This window comes from Sinohyriopsis cumingii, chromosome 7, assembly GCF_028554795.1.
Source record: "Sinohyriopsis cumingii isolate HCF-2022 chromosome 7, ASM2855479v2, whole genome shotgun sequence".
Lineage (NCBI taxonomy): Eukaryota > Metazoa > Mollusca > Bivalvia > Unionida > Unionidae > Sinohyriopsis > Sinohyriopsis cumingii.
In genome coordinates this window covers 77524464-77533840 of record NC_142967.1, presented here as the reverse complement: position 1 = coordinate 77533840, position 9377 = coordinate 77524464, and the positions used below count along the sequence as shown (strand labels likewise).

At 35.3% G+C, this 9377-nt stretch overlaps 1 protein-coding gene across 2 annotated transcripts in view; it reads right to left on the bottom strand.

Annotated features, from left to right (window-relative positions):
• Positions 1–8413: 8413 nt before the first annotated feature.
• Positions 8414–9377, bottom strand: part of LOC149795572 (protein FAM193A-like) — a 94003-nt gene continuing 93039 nt past the window's right edge. For both annotated transcript variants that reach the window (XM_089965407.1, XM_089965408.1), the window contains one exon: positions 8414–9377. This exon is cut by the window's right edge and continues 1436 nt beyond it. The gene's annotated coding sequence lies outside the window, so the exon portion shown is untranslated.

The window sequence follows — 9377 nt, the reverse complement described above, 5'->3', positions numbered from 1 at the left end:
TGGCCATGAATTTATGAGCAATATCATTTTGTCTTGCACCAAGTGTGTGTCTGCACTTCACTATTAAAAACTATATGTTTACTTCTTGTATGAAACACTTTGTATGCTAATGCACACCTCCTTTAAATTATGCATTTGATATGATTTCTCTCAAACAGAATATATTTCTTGAATTAAGTTATCTTGGTCATATATCTTTTGATTACTGTACCTTGGGTACATGATGCCTCTGGTACAGGTACATGATGCCTTGGGTACAATTACATGATGCCTTTGGTACATTGCCTTGGGTGTATGATGCCTTTGGTACATGATTCCTTGGGTACATGATGCCTTGGGTATGAATGATTGTACTAGATATGTAATATCTTTGTTGAATTGTTATGAGATCATAGTGGTGGTGGTGGGGAAACAGATGATCTTTCAAAACGTTTTAATTTCAAAATCAGAACAAGCAACCTATGAAGTTCTAAATTGGTGTTGATTGTTTATATATATATCTCTTTTCTATTGTGGCGATTTTTCTGCGTAATTGAAATAATCAAGCCTAGACTGGTTTTTTTGGCAGATATATTTCTCTTGGAGATCTGTTTTTGTGAGGACAACAGTTTTTGATAAAAAAATTATTTCAGCATTATGGTACCTTCCATCATTTTAGTCATTAGGTTCACCATACAGAATATAATTAACATGTCAATATGTATTTTTTTATCCCCCAGTCATTCTAACAGGATTGACGTACAACTGAAAAGGTTGCCTCCTTGCTCTGGATAAATCATGATCATTAGTAATTTCCCATACTCTGAGCATACACATTCAAAGAGTTTGACATTTTCAGCAATATCACATTGCCTTCATCAACGCCTAATGTTGGTCATGGGACTTATAATAGTCAAAATACAGTAGGGGAGGTCAACACTAAACAGGACGTCTACATTAGTCTCCTCATATCATGTGACCATGGGAAATGATTAAGGATTGATGTAGTTGCTCTCAGATGTACATATATCTCTTCCTTCCAGTATTTCATACACATTTAAATACTTATAAAGAAACTTTTGATTCTTTTAATATCCAAACATTTTACTCCACATAATTTAAACCAGTGACTATCTAAATTTGATCTGTTTGATATCAACATAATTATTTTGTGCATTTAGTGCAGATTCCAAACCATAAAACAGGGTTCCTGCACCAAAATAATTTTTGTCTTCCTGGAGTTTTCTAGGAGAGTTTAAGGAGAAAATAACAAATTTCATGAGTCCTCTTTAAAAGTCTGATACTCTGATTAAAAACACAATACTGCAGTCGAAGGCATGTGTGCAAATCTCAGTTACCAGACTCAACTATAGCTGTAGACATATTGTTCATTGCAGTTGCATTGGTAAAATGTATGTTCTCTAACCAAATTTTTAGTTTAGTCTTTTAATATCAACTTTAGAACATTTTATGACAAAATGTAATCTTCAAGGAGGATTCCATGTTGTACTTTGCTTACTCTGTTAAAATTTGGCATGTAAAATGCCAAATAAAGTTCAATCAGATTATTAATTATCAATTTAAATCTCAACCTTCTCTTGCAATTTTTATAAATGTACACACCATTCCCTCTCCCTCCTGGGTGGGTCATTTCCTAAGTTTTGATCAATTTTATGACTGATGATCTTCCCAGATACAGTTCAGTGCCATTGAGAAATTCATATAAATCTTGACTCTTAACTGTCCAAAAATCTCAGATCATTGAAATTTCTCTGAAATAAATCTCAAATCTTTTAGTGATAATTCTCTTTAAATTTTACTTCTCAATCATTTCCATGTCAGAAAACATACTCAACAGAACTGTAATTTTTGTAGGACTCATTTTTCTTTATGTTCATGCATATATATATATATATATATATATATATATATATATATATATATATATATATATATATATATATATAAAAGCATTTAATTATTTCAATATAAATGTCACAGGTCTGGATATGACATTTTAAAGGCATTTTAGCAAAAGCCCATCTGCACAAGTCTATCAATCCTTGAAGGTAGCCATCTCTAGAGCATTTGACCAAACCAAGGACAAGATTCCTTGTTCTTTCTTATGATAAATTGGGAGGGTTGTTGGCACAGGTTTATTGTGTCAAATTTACCATTATATTGCTGAATCATTTCAATTATTTGGCTGAATTTAACACTATGGTGTGCCACAAGGTCAAAATGAAAGGCTATGACCTTCGGAAGTAATTCAACATGTAAGCATAGTGAAAATGTTCTCTTGAGATCTAAGGTGCAGTAAAGTTTCATATGTTCTGTAAGCTGAAGTATTTTGTCAACTCACATCTTTAGTTCCAATTTGATGTCATATTCCATTTACCTCTAAGGTGAATCAACCCAATTCACACTCACAGTATATGACTACAAAACTTGTCCAGGAGGGACATATAATGAATAACACAACAGTTGCCTCCAGTACACATTCTCTCACATAATCTGGTCAAGGAACTGGCTCTAAAAGTTATTAAGCAAAACCCATTTTTCTTCAATTCACAGTTCTTGGCCTTCACCATGTTCACTGCCAACACAATATGCCTCTTCCCTACCGTATGTGCAAGTCTTCAAAGAAATTTGGTCCAGGTACAGTCTAGAACTAAAGTAATGATGCAATCTCCCCACCCTTTTTTAAAAATAAACTTGAACATTCAAATCAATAGGCATCATTCTTACCCAAAGTGTAAGCTATCCACAAACTTTACGCTTGAAAAATGAAATTTTTATGCAGAAATCAGTTTTCAATTTTCAGCCAAGGCCTTAGGTGGCTAGTTGGTCTAAGGCACTCAACTAATGGTATTGTGCAGAAACTATTTTCCTTTTGTCACAATGACCTTGACCCCCAAAACAATAGGGTTCATCCCCATCTCAAGTGCAATTCATCCAAACAGCTTTGTTCAGGTCTGAAATGTAAACTATTATCATTCACTGGAATCCATTTGTTTCTTTCTATCACAGCAGCCTTCACATATGACCTATTGACCAAGAAATACATTTCTTTTTTTTATAACTCAAATGCAATCCATTTAAAAGATTTGGTTAACGCATATGGCATATATGTCATGTTGTTGCATGGCAACTGTCTCCTTCTTTCAGTCCGAGTGATCTTAACCTTTGATCTGCTTCTTCCTTGCCCTATGTGCAAACTACTGCAAAAGTTTCATAATGCTAGATTGTGGAAAATCAAGTTATTGTGTGAAAATCATATGGTAAACAGATGGATGATTGGACTATGAACAGTCTGACATAATAACATGAGTTAAGCATTGTGGCAAGCATATAAAAAAAGAATGGATTTCAGCCAAGATTAGCAGCAAGGATTCTGGCAAGTAGGGGTTTCAATTTTGTACAAATCATTCTGATCCAAAATCAAATATAGCTACTGATATAAAAAATATAAATAAAAAAAACTGTAAAAAAAACTAATATTCACACAGAGTTTGACCAAAATTTAGCATTTTTGCATGAAGTCCTTTCGAATTAGTATAAATTATGCAAATATTGACAAAATATGGCAACTGTTACTAAAATTAGTTTCGTTTGGTTTGATGCTTTACTGTACAGCAATACAAATTGGTTATTATGTGTCAAGGCAATTGAAGTATAGTGCCAAAACCAAAAAAATGACTCAGTTGCTGACCTGGCAGGTCCAATGTTATGATTTGAAATGAGACCCCTTTTGACAAAAAGTCCAGCATGCTAAACAGAGCCACTGTAGCTAATAGAAATACATTAAAACATTACCTTCTCAAAGCTATCAAACAGAATTTGACCAAAATTAACAGACAGCATCCGTATAAAGATTTTTCAATTAAGTACCAACAAAGAGTGTGTGTGTGATTTTGATTTTTAAAGTAGCTTTTTTTACAGATCAGTCATATTGCTACGATATCTGCAGTGTGGCAGTTCATAGTGATGTCTAGCACTGGGGAATCATGCCGCTGACATATAGCATGATGTCCCACCCTGTCACATTTATCCTGACACCAGGCCAACCAGTCCTAACACTAACCTCTTAATGTTTAATGGCTAACAAGGCAGCTGTTAGTACCTTTTTATAAGTCTATTGTATCAATTATGAAAAATCTTCAATTCAATATGGCTGCCATAACCAAAAATTTAAATACTTCTCAAAAAATGCTAAGCAGAATTTAACAAAAAGCATCCTGGAATGAAGGGCTTTCAAATGATGCTGATCCATCTCAATTATGGCCACCATTACTAAAAAACAATTATTTTAAATGAATTTTTTTTGTCAAAAACTGATTTACAGGCACTGACCAAATTTTACAGATGTCATCGTGGCATGAAGGTCTTTTAATTTTTTACAATAACGCTAATCTGCTGTCACTGAAACAATGTAAAACCTTTACACCACTTCTCGAAGACTACAAGAAGTTTACCAAATTTGATAGGAAGGGTCCTAGATCATAGGCCTTTCAAGTCTATATAAATTAAGAAATGTAAACAACTCCATGTCATAAAAACTGCTCCATAAAGTTTGGTCGAAAAAGCATCATCATACAACGGCCTTTCAATGCTGATGTGCCATCAAATGTGGATCATGATGCTGAAAATGGAGAAACCTTGAAAGAGTTGTTTTCATATGGCATGCTATCAAGACCATTGGAAAATTTTCAGAAAGCAGCCTAATGACTCGAGATTTCTTAGCCAACTGCATTTTGGCTTTTAGGCCTGGTGATTGATCTCATCTCCAAATTGGGCATGTGTTAATTAAAATCTTGAGAAAGTGCATATTATTGTTATTCACAAGCCAGAAAATCTCTTTGCTTTGTTAAAAGCACATGAAAAGTGGATTCTGATCTGAAACTTACTTAAAACAACAATGAATAAACAGGGTTGCTTTTTTTTTTAGAACAGCTTTTGTTCCAGTTACTGTAGGAATTACAAACTTGCATTTTGTTCCAAGTATATTTGGTATAATGACTCCATTGTTTGATGGTGGCAGGACCAGAAGAACAGAAGAAGAAAATTTCAGTAACAATACAAGATACCCTGCCAACACAAGGGAAAACACAGACTTTTTCCAGAAAAGAAATGCAAGGAACACAATTTAATGTTAGTAACAGTGAATGACCTTTAAACTTACCCATTCTGAAATCAATAGGGGGCAAATGGGAAACATGGTCCCAAACCATTCATAGAGAAGTTGTCCAGAGAGAACTTGAACTTCAAGATCCTATCTCCCAAAGTGATACAAGTAAGGTTTCAACAAGAGTGCCAATGCGAAGAGTCTGCAGCCCTAAGTGAGATGGTGTTCCATGTCAGGTCACATTTCTTCATCTTTCTCTATAGTACTCCTCCAAGTCTATTTGGGCCTTCCCATCCTTAGTCTCCCATCTGGGGTCCAGAGGAGGGCTGTACTTGGTAGTACAACTAGTGACATTCAACATACATGCCATCACCATCATCTTTTCTTCACAAACAGGAAAAAAGATGGTGATTCTGAATTGGGAGAAGAGATGGTGATTCTGTCTTTTAATGAAGGTCTTCATTTTGGATCCAATTTGGCCAGAACATGCCAAGAATTTTCCTCAAACACTTTCTTTGGAAGATTTCAAGCTTTTATTAATCTTGATGTTAGCTTCCAACTTTTCGAGTCACAGAGTAGCACCTGATGATACTGCTTCTGTATATTCTCAGCTTGGTCTGGAGTCTGAATTGATTACACTTACATGTGTGTCTCAGCTTGGTCTCGAGTCTGAATTGATTACACTTACATGTGCGTCTCAGCTTGGTCTTGAGTCTGAATTAATACCACTTACATGTGTGTTTCAGCTTGGTCTTGAGTCTGAATTGATTACACTTACATGTGTGTCTCAGCTTGAATTGATTGCACTTACATGTGTGTCTCAGCTTGGTCTTGAGTCTGAATTAATTACACTTACATGTGTTTTTCAGCTTGGTCTTGAGTCTGAATTGATTACACTTACATGTGTGTTTCAGCTTGGTCTTGAGTCTGAATTGATTACACGTACATGTGTGTTTCAGCATACAGAAGTTTCAATTTGCTTTGCTAAGTCTGGTTGCTGCTGCTTCTCTCCAAATCTCCATCTGTGGACACTCTGCTTCCAAGGTATGTAAATTCCTCTACCTCTTTTATTGGTTCATTATTCACAGTGATATAATTGTTGGTTTTACAGTTCTTCCTCTTTAATTTGGTTTCTTGTGGCTCACTTTCAGTCCTATCTTTATACCTGCCTCACCGAGTTTTATCTGTATTTTCTTGCATATGTATATGCCCACTTGAAAACTTAATGATTCTGATGCAGTTGAGGTCTCCCTGGGATGAAGTGAGGGTCCATCAAATTCTTCTTTTGCTGTCCACTGTTGTCCCCATCATCAGGCAGTCAATGGCAAGGGTGAAGAGGAAAAATGCAAGGATGCAGCCTTGTTTCAAACCAGTGTTGATGCTGAAGCAGTCTGTGAGAAGGTTATCACAGATGACTTTACATTGGAAGTCTTATTTTGATGATGTTTAGAATCTATATTGGATAGAACTGGAGTATTTTCCTGAGGAAGTCATGGTGAAGACTTCTGAAAGTCTTTTCATATTCTACGAAGTTAACTGCTTTAATCTCTGTCAGAGTGTAAAATTTGGTCTGGTTAATACAGGATTTTCCTTTCCTATAACCAGCATGTACATTTCTCATGAGGTCATAGCTGTGATGTTGATCCTCTTATGAATGATTCTTCTGAAGACCTTGCTGGTGAGGGATAGCAGGGTGATGCCTTTCCAGTTGTTACAGTCCCAAGGTCACCCTCTTTTGGTAGCTTGACAATGATTCCAATTTTCCACTGTTGGGCTTTCTACTATATTCTATATCTTTCGGAATATTTTCATGAATATCTTTGGCATTTTCAAATCTGACTTAAGCATTTCTGGGCAGATGATGTCCTCACTAGAAGTTTTCTCATTTTTTAGGGCTTTGGTGGCTTTTCTGATATCAGTTTCAGTGATGTCTTCGGACAGATGTTGAGGTCCTCTCTGGCTTCTGGGATCAAGGTTTAACTGGTGGGTCTTATCTGTTTAGTACCTTTTGAAAGTGTTCCTCCATCATGCCATTTCCTCCCTCTCATCAGAGCTGCACTCTTCAGAAATTAGTTCTGACCTGTCCCATAGTCTTCTTTACGGTTCTTTGTAATCTTGCACAGTCTTCATATTCTGCGTCTCTGCTGCTTCTTTGGCTTCTGCAGCGAGCTTTTCAATGCAGTGCTACTTGTCACTTCTTGCTGTTTTTCACTTCTATATCTTCTAAAGAATACTCTTGTGAAATCCCATCTTTCAGCCTGGATGATTTGGCCTCTTGTAGGCATTTCTTAATCTGTTTTCTTTCATCAATAGCATTTCATGTTTTGAGGGCGATTCATTTCCTATAAATGCTCTCTTGTAGCCATCTAGACACTATGACTCCAGATATGGTAATTATTGCCCTAGATAATCAGATAGGCTATTTCAGGAATTTAATTACAGAATATAACCATTTATGATATAACAATAGGCATGAAAACTGACAGACTAATATCCAATTAATAGGTTAACAAGGAAAAATCTGCCATTGAACAAAACTGCAACAAGAACTTGTGAAACTCCTGTGTTGGGAATGTTGACTACTTTATCACAAATGTCAACCAAGCCTAGCTTACTGGAATGGGAAACAATGATAATAGTCCACAGATATGTTTACACACTATATATCATGCAAGTAAATCCATATGAAAAAGAATGTGAATGGTCTACATCAAGTCCATGGTTAAATCACAATGAGTAATCACAAGCTCTAGAATGTGTCAGCTGTCTGTTCTCCATTCAATCACTTATTTTTAAGTATGGGGAAAATAACCCCTAGAGTCAGTCCTAAACATGAACATTATTTTTCTTCATTGTCTTTTAAAAAAACATCTGATGACTGGAAATGTTTAGAATAACTGAAAATTGAAAGTGAAATGTGAAGGCAAAGTCTAGATCTACAAATAGTGACCTTGAACTTTCAGCAACCGAGACTATCATCAACAGGGTTATTCCATAGGCAAATGGAAACACACTGCATTAAAATCTGTTCACAAATGTCATCATCCAGAAATCAAATGCATGAAGAAACAAACTGGGGTGGGATGAAATAGTGACCTTGACATTGGAGATACTGGTCCTAAAATCAATAGGGTTATTTCTTGCGCAAAGGGGTACATAGTTAAAAGGTCAAAGTTAAAATAAAAATTAAAATCTGTTCACTAGAACTTAAGTTACTGTCGGGAAACCAAAATGTATGTAATTTATAATACCAAGTAACTTCTGATGGCAGGGTATAACATATTATTTGAAAGACAATCAACACAGAAATATCCTGTAAAACTTAACTTTACTTGGTTTTGTTAATTAATTGTACATCTGTACTAAAATACATCCAAGTAGTGATGGGGTCACATTACTGACACCCATTGTATTGTTTATAGCATTTATCGTTAGGGTATACATATCTAGGCAACCTATTGGAAATACAAGCCATGCATTTAAAAACTAAATAACCATAAATTCAAACAAAAACAGCAGTTCCACTTTGCAAGAAAGAAATCTGTCAAAGTAAATTCTTCCCAGCAAATTACATTTAATAGCATTTCAACCTAACTTACACTGCTTCTTAATGTGATGACATGAAAGCAGGGGTAAAATAGTAAGCCACATTTTTAAGTACCATGACATGTCAATATTCTTACCACCATTGTTAGAATTTGCAGTTTTTCAGCAACATTTACAAGCTTGAATCTATACACATTTTAATATTTAGCAGGCTATACAGAAAAAATCTGGACAGCATTCAAGCTCAGAACTTGGCAATAACACCATTGTTGGTGGGGGGGGGAGGGCACCACATGCCTATATTGACAAAAATCCCAGGCATTACATTCAAAGATCCTGTACAAAAAAAAAGGTATCAGACAAAAATAAACCTCAGACCTGTCTTGCATACTGTTTCATCTATTTGCCAGATCAAAAGAAAGGGCTAATCTGTCGCTTTATATTATGGATGTGTACAAAACCAACAGTTTCTGTTACAGTAAGAGGGTGCTATCAACTATGAGGAACAAAAGACTAAAGTGTTTAGAATAAGCTCAACAAAATTGACCAGGCATCTTCCTGTAGCTTGAACAATAAAGCTTACTGAAATACCGAATCAACAATATTTTCTTTATCAAACATTTGTCCAATAATTACACAAATAGTCATGTCCTTGTGCAACTTACAACCATACAATGTGATTATCACTGATGTAGATTGAACACAATAGTTTGCGCTAGTAATTGCA